This window comes from Heterodontus francisci, chromosome 10, assembly GCF_036365525.1.
Source record: "Heterodontus francisci isolate sHetFra1 chromosome 10, sHetFra1.hap1, whole genome shotgun sequence".
Classification (NCBI taxonomy): domain Eukaryota; kingdom Metazoa; phylum Chordata; class Chondrichthyes; order Heterodontiformes; family Heterodontidae; genus Heterodontus; species Heterodontus francisci.
This window is the reverse complement of record NC_090380.1, coordinates 74,284,694-74,298,272: the sequence shown is the minus strand read 5'-3', so window position 1 is coordinate 74,298,272 and position 13,579 is coordinate 74,284,694. Positions and strand designations below refer to the sequence as shown.

Below are 13,579 nucleotides of genomic sequence, written 5' to 3'. Positions count from 1 at the left end.
CAAAATGATTGGCACATGAAGCCTGCCAAAGAAAATGGGTGCGCACTCTGCTTCTAGACCTCCTAGCCTTGGTGCCCTTCCACTCCAAGTGGACCTACACTGGAACATAGGTATATATCTTTTTAAAAATTACAAGCTCATTGTATGAAGGAGAATCTATAGAAAAGGAGGAAATTTTTGACAGGAAAGGGGTCCCTTTCTATCTTCTAAAATGTGCCCTGGTTTGTGGATCAAGAAAGAGCATTTATTGCTTTCCTAGTGATATCCACAAACTGAAATTATCTTAGCGTCTTGATCCAAAAGGATACTATAGATATGGAGGGATGTTGGGCTGATGGGGAGAAGGGGGAAGGGAAGTGGGTTGTAAGAAGATTTCTTTTTTAAATCCATAGGAAAGAAACAAAGAAAGAAATACTGTGACACATAATAGTGCTAATCATTCCACACAACACAGTAGCATGACAGAACAGCAGTGGTTAGCTGTACAGCAAGATTCACAATAGTCAGTAATCAAAAGGATGGGATTACTTCCCTTGATGGCACAGGCTCAGCACAATTCTGGCAGCCCATGCCTCTGCAACACAAAGGTTAGCACTGTTTGGCTTTGCACAGAGAGTTAATCCCTGGTAGTTTTTTATACTTTTTGTATTACATGAACCCTAAACTGTCTGGTTAGGTGACAGCTTGTATGTTTGGATCCTTTTGGGTGTTTAGCACAGTCGAATAGAACGATGCTGCTGATTTATGCTATTCTTAACAAAGAAATAAAGGAAAACAGAACAGCTTCAAAATACCAGAAAATTAGGACTTCTTGAAGATTGAAGGTAGGAATGATTTACATATGTATAGATTCGGGTCATTCTATACCTTACTATAAGCAATCGCCCAAATAAATTGATAGGTGTGCCTCCGCCCCTTTTTTAGTTTCACAGTAGTTTCATGATCTGGTTTGGACGCTTGTATGTTGAGGGCCAAGGTTCTGTCTCGATGCTGGAACAATTGCTTTTCACACAAACAGAGACCACGTAATGTTTGGATTTTTTTTTCGTTGCTTGTTATTTATTTCTGGTGTGTGATGAATTGATCATTTTTGAGGTGCCTGAATTCGAGTATTTCAGTCTTTTTGGGACGAGAGTGACTGCATGAAATCAGCAATGAAATTAATGCATTCTTTACCTTTTGCTTCACAACACCGTACCAAATATATTTTTATTCAACTGGAGTTGATCGAATTTCCATAAGGTTAAAATATTTGAATGACATTGTAAAACAAAACTGGGATATTTTGTAAAGTACAGTGTATTTGATAAGTAAGAAAATATCTAAATCATGCCAACCCAAGGTAGAGTGGGAAAGTAGATAAGGAAATTATCATAGCCAACTAGCATATATGATATCGCCACAGCGTGGTTGACATCTTGTGAGTGAAAGTATTTCTAACATCACTTGTCTGATCATGGTGCAGTCTATGACACTCATAGCAGGTTTTCAACCGGAAAGGAAGATAAATCTAACCTGATTTTCTTTTGATAATATTTATAGCACAAGAAAACAAGTTAAAGCAAATGTTTAATGCTATACCTATGGGAATGTAACTTTAATTTCCTCTGCCATTATGCCTCAGAGGCTTATAAGTGTTCTTCATTTCAGGTTTTAAATTTTGGTTTTTACTGATTTTAAGCTATTGTTCTAGAAATTTCCTTGCTATAAAACCCTTTTAAGAAATTGTTGAATTGATTAGTATAGTTTTGCAGTTCATAAACACCAGTATATTGAACTTTTGGTGATACAGTAGTATTGAAGACAGTACCATCTTTGTATACATAATGTCAGCAAACAAGTGCATTTATGTTCATATGTCTTGTATATCGTGTAACTATATTTACATATTTTATATTATTTCAATCTAAATAATTTTTACTATGATTATGGTACTTTTTCCTATTAATGAATTAAAAGAAAGAACATGCATTTATGTAGCACTTTCCACAAACTTAGGACATCCCAAAGTGCTTCATACCCAATTAAGTAGTTTTGAAGTAAAAACAGAAAATGCTGGAAATACTCAGCAGGTTTGGCAGCATTTGTGGAGAGAGAAACAGAGTTAACGCTTCATGTCGATGACTTTTCGTATTTTGTTTTTGTACAAGTACTTTTGAAATGTAGTTATGCAACAACCAATTTGCATGCTGCAAGATCCCACAAAAAGTAATTAAATTAATCACCAGATAATCTCTTTTAATAACAGTTGAGGGATAAATGATGGCCAGGACACCAAGAATACTTCCTTGCACCTCTTTAAACAGCGTCATGGGATGCTTTACATCCACCTAATGGTGGACTGATAGATCTGGTTTACTGTGTCATGCAAAAGATTGGCACTTCCACCAATGTAGCACTTTCTCAGTAGAGTTCTACTGGTGTCCTGACCAACATTCCTCAATTGAACCTATACAAAATCAGATAAATTGGTCATTCATCTCATTGTTGTTGTGGGACTTTGCTGTGAGCAAATTGACTGTCATATCCACCTGCATAGCAACATAGTGACTTTGCTATTTATTGTTTGTGAACCATGTTTGCATATCTTGGGAGACATGATATCCTGTATAAATATAAGTTTTTTAGTCAGCTGATGATAACTACTGATGATATCTATTTAAAATTCACTTAGTTTTTCTGGCCTTTTGGTGCATTTTTTTTTAAAAGTAAACAAATCTAGTATCCACAGTCATAACCACATCTGCCCACCCCCAACCCTCATGCCACACCCTGGCTCCACTGTAGGTTTGAGCTCTAGAATTATTTTCTAACTACAAGTGGCCTCAATAGTATGTTTATTATACTCAGTCAAAATGTTCAGAGGAAAACACAGTTCCTAAACTATTACTTTATCAAGGCAAAAAAGAACAGTTTGATCTACATAACCAGATTTGCATTTTTCTTGTTCTGAATTTTACTGATTTATATTCGTATTTGTTTCAAAGTATCCCATTTCTGAATTGAGGGTGAACAGTGTGGTGGAATAGAAACTGTATGTAATGAGCATAATGAGGTGGAAAATTATTGCAAGGGAGGTAGGCCATTCAGCCTTTCGAGCATGTTCCATTATAAATATAAGGCTTATGAAAACAACATAGATGAAAATTTATGTTATTGAGAGAAGCTTCTTTCTTGGCAGCACTCACCCTACTTAAGAGCTTCTTTGCAGACCTTGGAAACTGCACTGGTAATTAATACAGTCAAAATTAAAGGTTCACAAATCCATTATCCATTCTTTGCATAAAACATTGAAAGAAGAACTTAGTAAGAGATTTCTATTAATCCTACTAACAATTAAAGGGCTTGGTTAGTATAGTTAAGTAATAACTTCTTTGGCAATAAGTGAATGGAAAAGAAAATTGGACAGAATGCAAAACTAACTGCTGATTCAATATTGCTTGCTTTGTGTAACCACCCAAGACAAATGTACAATTTCATGATTTCTCTCATTACCAACTTACTATCCCACAATCTTAATAAACTTTAACTTGTTCCAAATTTTAGTCACCCATGATTTGTCCCACAGCTATTCCTTAATGACTTGTTTTAGCTCCCCTTCCCCAAAATATTGTAAAATACTCAGCCACATCTTCAAACCCCTCAATTGTTTGACCCTATCCTATCTCTGCAACCTCCTCGAACCTTGTATCCTCTCCAGTAACTTCTGATTCTCCAACTCTGGTTTTAGAGCCATTGAACCAAAATATGTTTATAGCACAGACGGAGGCTATTTGGCCCATCGTCTCTTTTCTGGAGCAAAACTGTTCTTTGATCCCCCACAACCTTTTATCTTCTGCTTCAAATATTTATCCAATTTTTTCTTTAAAAATAAAGTGTTCCCTGCCTCAACAACTTTCTGTGACTTCGTATGGAACATCTTCTGAAAATCTGTATATATCAAATGTACTGCATTTCCTTTATTTATCCAATTGGTCATTTTTTCAAAATCTCTATTACATTTTCATGAATTCCCCTCCTTTACCTTCAGGTGCCTCAGCTCTATTTTCTGGTCACCTCTCCCAACTATCCCACTACAGCTTGGTATAAGTTCCTTTGTCCCTTTTATCTATCACTACCACCGCCCCCCACAACCCCGCTGCGCACCGCATCCCCCTCCCACATGCCCCCTCCATCCCAGCTAAAGTACTGTGGACCATTTTTCTGTAATAAGAGTGCGTTATATATGCAAGCTACTGTTATTGTTACAGTTTACAGTACTAGAAGGTATCTGAAGTATAGCTACATCCTTATCTGTCATGGTATTAAAGTATATGGAAGCTAATTCTCTATAAACTATAATCTACCTCACCCATATAGAAATTGGATGTCAGGCAACATAAGGGAAGAAGACTGTAGATGCACAGGACTTGAGAAAATAAGTAGCTTGTTATTCCAGGACAGTACTGAGGCAGTCTGAATGTCTGCCTCTTCAGGTGGATATTAAATATTGCATGGCACGTCTCAAAGAAGAGCAAGGAGTTCTTCTGGTGTTCGGCCCGACATTTCTTTCTCAACCAAAACCAGTTAATCATTTAACTAATTGCTATGTGCAACAGCTACAGTCATACACACATAATGTCAGTAGCTGCATTCCATTCTGTTTGAAACACTTAGAAAATAAATAAATATTTACATTTATAAGGCGCTTTTCGTGACCACCGAATATCTCAAAGCGCTTTACAGCCAATGAAGTACTTTAAGTGTTGTAGAAAATGCAGCAGCCAATTTGTACACAGCAAGCTCCCACAAACAGTAATGTGATAATGACCAAATAATAGAGACATTTCTAAGAGTTAGAAGGCATTTCATAAATGCAGGTCTTTTTTTCTTTCTTGACACAAAAAGGTCCAGCTAACTGGGTCCTTCCTGTAATAATGCTATTTGCACATTTCCCAAGCATTTATATAGGTATGAAATCAGCATCAATATTGAATATTTTGTTGATAAACTTGTGAAGTCAACAAAGCCTACCTAAAACAAGATCTTTCAAAGTCTATTATACATACCAGCTTATAAAGGTCAAATCAGACTGTATGACTGAACTTTCTGAGCAATAGCACCCAAAGGATTGGCAGATCTAGGATGATGCAGCATCATCTCTCATCATCAACCATACTCCTGCTGGCAATACTGACCCATCTCCTGTTGGTAATCCTAACCCAGATCGACATGATTCCCACTGGAAACAACAATTCAGTTCTCACTGGCACCTGCAATGTTATTTTCAGTGGCTGCCAATCTGAGTGGCCATTGACAGTCCTGACCTGGGTTCCACTGACACTGCTTTCCTGGATCGCATTGGCAGCACAGACTCAACTCTAGCTAGCCACATCGACCTGACTGTCCTTCCACTGGTAGCCCTAACTCAGCTTGGCTCCTGCTAGGTTTGTAGTACCATCACAAGTGTAATGATTTGGCTAGCACAAATGCACAACTTCCATTTTTATGTTCACTGCATTTCATAGAATAATGAAACATTATAGCATAGAAACAGATCATGGCTCATGCAATTTGTGTCCATGCTTTACTCTCCAAGATCCAACTGCTCATTCCCGATATCTTAAATGATCTAATTTCCTGTAAAAGGGTTTAATACAGTTTTCTACAACAATGGGTTGTGGCAGAGAATTCTACATTCCAACCTTCCTCCGTGTAAATGTTTTATAACGCCTCTTTAATTCTTTAAATTATTAAATTATGGAGACAAGGTTGCATAAACTTTGTTTGTACTCCCTTGAGTTTTAGATGGTTAAGGGGTGATCTGATCGAGTCTTTAAAGTTATAAAGGGATTTGATAGAGAAGCTATTGCTCTGAACAAGGGGGCATGGTTAGAGCTAAACCATTCAGGAGTGAAATTAGGAAGCACTTTTTGATACACAGGGTGGTAGAAATATCGAGCTCTCACTCCTGAAATACTTACAGTTGGGTCAGTTGAAATTTTCACAACTGAGATCGATAGATTTGTGTTTGGTAAATGTTTCAAGGGATATGGAGCAAAGGTGGGCAAATGGAGTTGAGATTTAGGTCAGCCACGTTCTAACTGAATGGTAGAACAGGCTCAATGGGCTCAATGCCTACTCCTGTTCTTATGATTATCTTCAATTTATGCCCTCTCATTATTGTCCCACTAACCAGTAGAAACAATGGGCTGAATTTTATTCGGGTGCCGCACTCCACAGTGGTGCCCTTTGAACTCGGCGGGGTGCCCGCATTCAGTGGCCACAGGGGAGCCCTTGTGATATTTTGTGCAGGGGCTAATTTAAATAGTGGGGGCGGAGCACCCGACCCCAATGACATGTAGGGGTGGTCTCCACATCCCTGGCAACAGCGTCTGGCGCCACTATGCAGGCGCTGGCGCCATTTTCAAAGGGCTTTAAGCCCTTAGTATGACATTAAATTTTAAAACGGGCAGCAGAATCAAGTTTTTATGAAACAGTACGAAATATGTGGATAGCCCTTCCCCAACCCCCACAATGCTCATTTCAATGCCCGAAATGACCAACACATTCCTTTCTCCCTACCCGAGCTTTCGTTCCAAAACTTATAACATTTGGCCGCTAACCCCTTCCCACCATCCCCACATCCAATAAAAATTGATTTCCCCGCTCCTCCACCCCTCCCGCCCTGAAACTTTTATTATTCCCCTGTCCCCACCAGGTTCTCGCCTCGGAAATCCATGTGGAGTTCCTTTGAATGTAATTAATGTAAATTTAAATATGCAGATGAAGGGCCCGCCGCCAGGAGCGGGGGGGGGGCCACACCGAGGCCCCCCGCTGGCGGTAATATGCGGCGGGCTCTTCTCGATGTCGCGGGTCAAGGCGGGCCTCTCCCCGCAACATTTTACCAGCCCCCACATCGCAACCAACAGCGTCGAGGGGCTGGTAAAATTCAGCCCAATCGATCTTTTCTATTTTATAACCCTTTAACAACCTGTTTTTTGTGCTAAGTCCCCCTTCTACTTCTCCATTTCAATTAAAATCTTACTATGTAAAGTTTATTTCCCTTCCTCGTTCTTAATTGAAAAATGTATTGCTTCACATTCTCCATCTAACGGTTCTTCCTACTAGTCTATGTCTCATCGCAGTTTTTAGCAATCCTTGTCCCAATTCCTCTGCCATATTTGTTTTATTCATTTGTGGGATGTGAGCGTTGCTGGCTAGGACAGCATTTATTGCCTATCTCCAATTGCCCTTGAGAAGGTAGTGGTGAGCCACCTTCTTAAACTGCTGCAGTCCATGTGATGTAGATACACCCACAGTGCTGTTAAGGAAGGAGTTCCAGAATTTTGACTCAGTAATAGTGAAGAACGGTGACAATGTGTAACTAAGTGGGGAACTTGCAGGGGCAGTGAGAATTTGGTGGTGACATTCCAATGCATCTGCTGCCTTTGTTCTTCTAGGTGGTAGAGGTTGGGGATTTGGATGTGCTGTCAAGCCTTGGCGAGTTGTTATAGTGCATCTTGTAGATGGTACACACTACTGCCATTGTGTGACAGTGGCGGAGGGAGTGAATGTTTAAGGTAGTGGATGGGATGCCAATCAAGCGTGCTACTTTGTCCTTAATGGTATCGAGCTTCTTGAGTGTTGTTGGAGCTGCACTCCTCCAGGCAAGTGGAGAGTATTCCATCAAGGCAGCATTCATTGGATGTGGGCATCGCAGGCTAGTCCAGCATTTATTGCGCATCCTTAATTACCCTTGAGAAGGTGGTGGTGAGCTGCCTTCTTGAACCGCTGCGGCCATGTGGTGTAGGTATACCCACAGTGCTGTCAGGAAGGCAGTTCCAGGATTTTGACCCAGCGACAGTGAAGGAACGGCGATCTAGTCCCAAGTCAGGCTGGTGTGTGACTTGGAGGGGAACTTGCTAGTGGTGGTGTTCCCATGCATTTGCTGCCCTTGTCCTTCTAGGTGGTAGAGATCGAGGGTTTGGAAGGTGCTGTCGAAGGAGCCTTGGTGCGTTGCTGCAGTGCATCTTGTAGATGGTACACACTGCCGCCACTGTGCGTCGATGGTGGAGGGAGTGAATGCTTGTGGATGGGGGTGCCAATCAAGCAGGCTGCTTTGTCCTGGATGGTGTCGAGCTTCTTGAGTGTTGTTGGAGCTGCACCCATCCAGGCAAGTGAATGGTATTTCATCACACTCCTGATCTGTGCCTTTCAGATGGTGGACAGGCTTTCGAGAATCAGGAGGTGAGTTAGTCGCCGCAGGATTCCCAGCCTCTGACCTGCTCTTGTAGCCATGGTATTTATATGGCTTCTCCAATTCAGTTTCTGGTCAATGGTAGCCCCTAGGATGTTGATAGTGGGGGATTCAGCGATGGTAATGCCATTGAATGTCAAGGGGAGATGGTTAGATCCTCTCTTGTTGGAGATGGTCATTGCCTGGCACTGTGTGGCGTGAATGTTACTTGCCACTTATCAGCCCAAGCCTGGATATTGTCCAGGTCTTGCTGCATTTCTACACGGACTGCTTCAGTATCTGAGGAGTCACGAATGGTGCTGAACATTGTGCAATCATCAGCGAACATCCCCACTTCTGATCTAATGATTGAAGGAAGGTCATTGATGAAGCAGCTGAAGATGGTTGGGCCTAGGACACTACCCTGAGGAACCCCTGCAGTGATGTCCTGGAGCTGAGATGATTGACCTCCAACAACCACAACCATCTTCCTTTGCGCTAGGTATGACTCCAACCAGCAGAGAATTTTCCCTTGATTCCCATTGACCTCAGTTTTGCCAGCGTTCTTGATGCCATACTCGGTCAAATGCTGCCTTGATGTCAAGGGCAGTCACTCTCACTTCACCTCTTGAGCTCAGCTCTTTTCTCTATGTTTGAACCAAGACTGTAATGAAGTCAGGAGCTAAGTGGCCCTGGCGGAACCCAAACTGAGCATCACTGAGCAGGTTATTGCTAAACAAGTGCTGCCTGATGGCACTGTTGATGATAACGTCCATCATTTTACTGATGATTGAGAATAGGCTGATGGGGCGGTAATTGGCCGGGTTGGATTTGTCTTGCTTTTTGTGTACAGGACATACCTGGGCAATTTTCCACATTGCCAGATAGATGGCAGTGTTGTAGCTATACCGGAACAGCTTGGCTAGGGGCGCGGCAAGTTCAGGAGCACAGGTCTTCAGTACTATTGCCAGAATATTGTCAGGACCCATAGCCTTTGCAGTATCCAATGCCTTCAGTCGTTTCTTGATATCACGCGGAGTGAATCGAAGTGGCTGAAGTCTGGCATCTGTGATGCTGGGGACTTCAGGAGGAGGCCGAAATGGATCATCAACTCGGCACTTCTGGTTGAAAATTGTTGCAAATGCTTCTGCCTTATCTTTCGCACTGATATGCTGGGCTCCCCCATCATTGAGGATGGGGATATTTGTGGAGCCACGTCCTCCAGTTAGTTGTTTAATTGTCCACCACCATTCACGGCTGGATGTGGCAGGACTGCAGAACTTAGATCTGATCTGGTGGTTATGGGATCACTTAGCTCTGTCTATCGCATGCTGCTTACGCAGTTTGGCATGCAAGTAGTGCTCTGTTGTAGCTTCACCAGGTTGACACCTCATTTTGAGGTATGCCTGGTGCTGCTCCTGGCATGCCCTCCTGCACGCTTCATTGAAGCGGGGTTGGTCTCCTGGCTTGATGGTAATGGCAGAGTGGGGGACATGCTGGGCCATGAGGTCACAGATTGTGGTTGAGTACAATTCTGCTGCTGCTGATGTCCCACAGCACCTCATGGATGCCCAGTTTTGCATTGCTAGATCTGTTCGAAATCTATCCCATTTAGCACAGTAATAGTGCCACACAACACGATGGACGGTATCCTCAATGTGAAGGTGGGTCTTCGTCTCCACAAGGACTGTGCGGTGGTCGCTCCTACCAATACTGTCGTGGACAGATGCATCTGCGGCAGGCAGATTGGTGAGGACGAGGTCAAGTATGTTTTTCCCTCTTGTTGGTTCCCTCACCACCTGCCGCATACCCAGTCTAGCAGCTATGTCCTTTAGGACTCGGCCAGCTCGGTCAGTAGTGGTGCTACTGAGCCACTCTGGGTGATGGACATTGAAGTCCCCCACCCAGAGTACATTCTACACCCTTGCCACCCTCAGTGCTTCCTCCAAGTGGTGTTCAACATGGAGGAGTACTGACTCATCAGCTGAGGGAGGGCGGTAGGTGGTAATCAGCAGGAGGTTTCCTTGCCCATGTTTGACCTGACGCCATGAGACTTCATGGAGTCCGGAGTCGATGTTGAGGACTCCCAGGGTAACTCCCTCTTTACTGTATACCACTGTGCCGCCTCCTCTGCTGGGTTTGTCCTGCCGGTGGGACAGGACATACCCGGGGATAATGATGGCAGTGTCTGGGACATTGTCTGTAAGGTATGATTTTGTCAAGCTGTTGCTTGACTAGTCTGTGGGACAGCTCTCCCAACTTTGGCACAAGCCCCCAGATGTTAGTAAGGAGGACCTTGCAGGGTTGACAGGGCTGGGTTTGCCATAGTCATTGCTGGTGCCTAGGTCGATGCCGGGTGGTCTGTCCGGTTTCATTCCTTTTTATTGACTTTGTAGCGGTTAGATACAACTGAGTGGCTTGCTAGGCCATTTCAGAGGGCATGTAAGAGTCAACCACATTGTTGTTGGTCTGGAGTCACATGTCGGCCAGACCAGGTAAGGATAGCAGATTTCCTTCCCTAAAGGACATTAGTGAACCAGATGTGTTTTTACAGCAATCGACAGTAGTTTCATGGCCGTTATTAGACTAGCTTTTTAATTCCAATTTATTAATTGAGTTCAAATTCCACCTTCTGCTGTGGTGGGATTCGAACACATGTCCCCAGAGTAATACCCTGGGTCTCTGGGTTACTAGTCCAGTGACAATATCACTACACCATCGCCTCTCCATCATGGACTTCATGCAGGAGCTGAGTTGATGAGAGCTGTGGAAAGATGGGGAGAGGCTACAAAATGAAGTAAGAGTGGGAGCTGAGTTGGTAGGCGGGTTGAAAGCAATAAGAGGTAGAAGTCGGAGATGGCAGAGGCAGCCAAACAGATCATAATTAAAGAGCTTGTCATTTTCATGGACACATGATTCATTACAACTGATCTGATAGGTGAGCTGGAAAGATACTTGTTCTGTATCCATTCTTCAAGCTACTGGGTGGAAAAGTCACCAGCTTTAGTGGTGAAGGCATTATATTCAACATAGATAAATTTCCGTGAGTTAGTCACAGGCAGGTCATTTATGTACAGATTAAATCGGAGTGATGCCAGAACTGGTTGCTGAGAGAGGCTTGATATTTGGTGCTTGCAAGAACTGTTGCAGTTATAAAATCATACAATCATGGAATGGTTGCAGCCCAGAAGAAGGCCATTCAGCCTGTTGTGTCCATGCCGGCTCTCTGCAAGAGCATATCAACTCGTCCCACTCTCCAGCCCTTTCCCCGTAGCTCTGCAAATCTTTTCTCTTCAGGTGCTTATCCAATGACCTTTTGAAAGTCACGATTGAATCTGCCTCCACCATTCTCAGGCAGTGCATTCCACATCCTAACTTCCCACTGTGTAAAAAAGATTTTCCTCATGTTGCTGTTGTTTCTTTTGCTATTCACCTTATATCAGTGTCCTCTGGTTCTCGACCCTTGCACCAATTGGAACAGTTTCTCTCTAACTACTCTGTCTTGATCCCTCATGATTTTGACACCTCTATCAAGCCTCTTCTCAACCTTGTCTTCTCTAAGGAGAACAGCCCCAGCTTCTCCCATTTATCCACATCGTGAAGTCCCTCATCCCTGGAACAATTCTTGTAAATCTTTTCTAAATCTCTAAAGTCTTCACATCCTTCCTAATGCGTGATACCCAGAAATGGACACAATACTCCAGTTGAAACCGAACCAGTGTTTTATAAAGGTTCATCATAACCTCCTTGCTTTTGGACTCTATTTATAAAACCCAGGATCGTGTATGCCTTCGTAACCGCTTTCTCAACTTGCCCTGCCACCTGCAATGATTTGTGCACATAAACCCCAAGGTCTCTCTGTTCCTGCACCCACTTTAGAATTGTATCCTTTATTTTATATTGCCTTTCCTTGTTCTTCCTAACAAAATATATTACTTCACACTTCTCTGAATTAAATTTCATCTTCGACGTGTCTGCCCATTCGACCAGCCTTTCTATGTCCTCTTGAAGTCTATCACTATCCTCCTCACAGTTCACAATATTTCCAGGTTTTATGTCATTGCATATTTTGAAATTGAGCCCTGTGCACCCAAGTCTAGGTCATTAATATAGATCAAGAAAAGCAGTTGTCCTAGTACCACACCGGCTATGTGTATTCTGAAACTTTGGCCCTGTAACAGTAAATCGACCAAGCAAGTGGCCCACTATGGCAGGACTCTCAATAATTTCTTTAGAAGACCTGTACGCCAAACAATGTAATAGGAAAACAACACTGGTCTTAACTTTGCAATTTTACTTTATCAACTGTACAATCAAAATTAGTTGGAAATCTCTTATTTCTTGAGAAAATGTTCAATGTCTGTACCTAGACATAGCTTGAAAATCAGTAAAATTAGGGTATCACTGAGACCATGGGTCGCTTAATACTTGTAACATCTTGGGAATTTCAATGGACCAGAGATAAACTGTATCGAAGTAAGCATTTTCCTGGTGGTCACTGACATTTTAAATAGATCTCTTTGCACTCCCCTACTTCCTTTCAAAACTGCCATCAACTCCCTCTCTTAAAAAAAAGTCTAACCCCCTCCCATATTCTCCAATTACCATTGAGCTCTAACTCCAACTTTAATTTTTAATGCTAGTGAGCACATGGGTGTCACCCAGCTCCATGGTCCCTGCTCACTGTTTGAATCCATAAGTCCATCTTATACCTTGTCGACAGCACCAATATCAGTTTGCTCAAAATTACCTTCTGTGTCTAAAATCCACTGTGAAATTTCATAAGGCCCGAAAATGGGCATGGGGATCTCAATGCGTTATTAACCCACATGCTTCTGATGCAGGCAGCATGCAAACTTTGTGCTGCCTGCTCTTTAATTGATTTCTGCATGCAGTTAGAGCTAAGTGCACTGCAAAGTGGCTGCACACCTGAGCAGAGGGCGCAAATCATGAGAGGCTAGCACCACTTAAAGCTTGCTGACACGACTTAAAACAAGCACCTCTTAAAGAAGAGCTGCATTGTAGCTGAAGTAGGTGCTGGAACTGGTTGCAGAAGAGGGTGTGAGCTGGAAGAACACTGGGTGTCTGACGCTGCACTGGAGACCTTGGCCAAAGAGGCGCAGAGGAGGAGAGATGAGCTCTACGCATAGGAGGCCAAGAGGCCCTCTAAGCAAACTCCCAGAAGGCATTGGAAACAAATAACTCTGGCAGTCAATGTCAGGAGTGTAGCCCCAAGGACCTGAATGACCTCACACATTGCTCAATGCACAACACCCACTTCACTTACCTATCAACAATCCCTATCAATCATGACTCAAACCTAACATTCATGGCTTCACCTCAACCTCACACATTAGCACT

General features: G+C 42.7%; 1 protein-coding gene across 1 annotated transcript in view; it reads left to right on the top strand.

The window, feature by feature from the left end:
- Nucleotides 1-25: 25 nt before the first annotated feature.
- Nucleotides 26-13,579, top strand: part of hao2 (hydroxyacid oxidase 2 (long chain)) — a 68,593-nt gene continuing 55,039 nt past the window's right edge. Inside the window, exons 1-2 of the mRNA XM_068040765.1 lie at nt 26-110; nt 715-824. The gene's annotated coding sequence lies outside the window, so the exon portion shown is untranslated. The remainder of the gene's footprint in view (nt 111-714; nt 825-13,579) is intronic.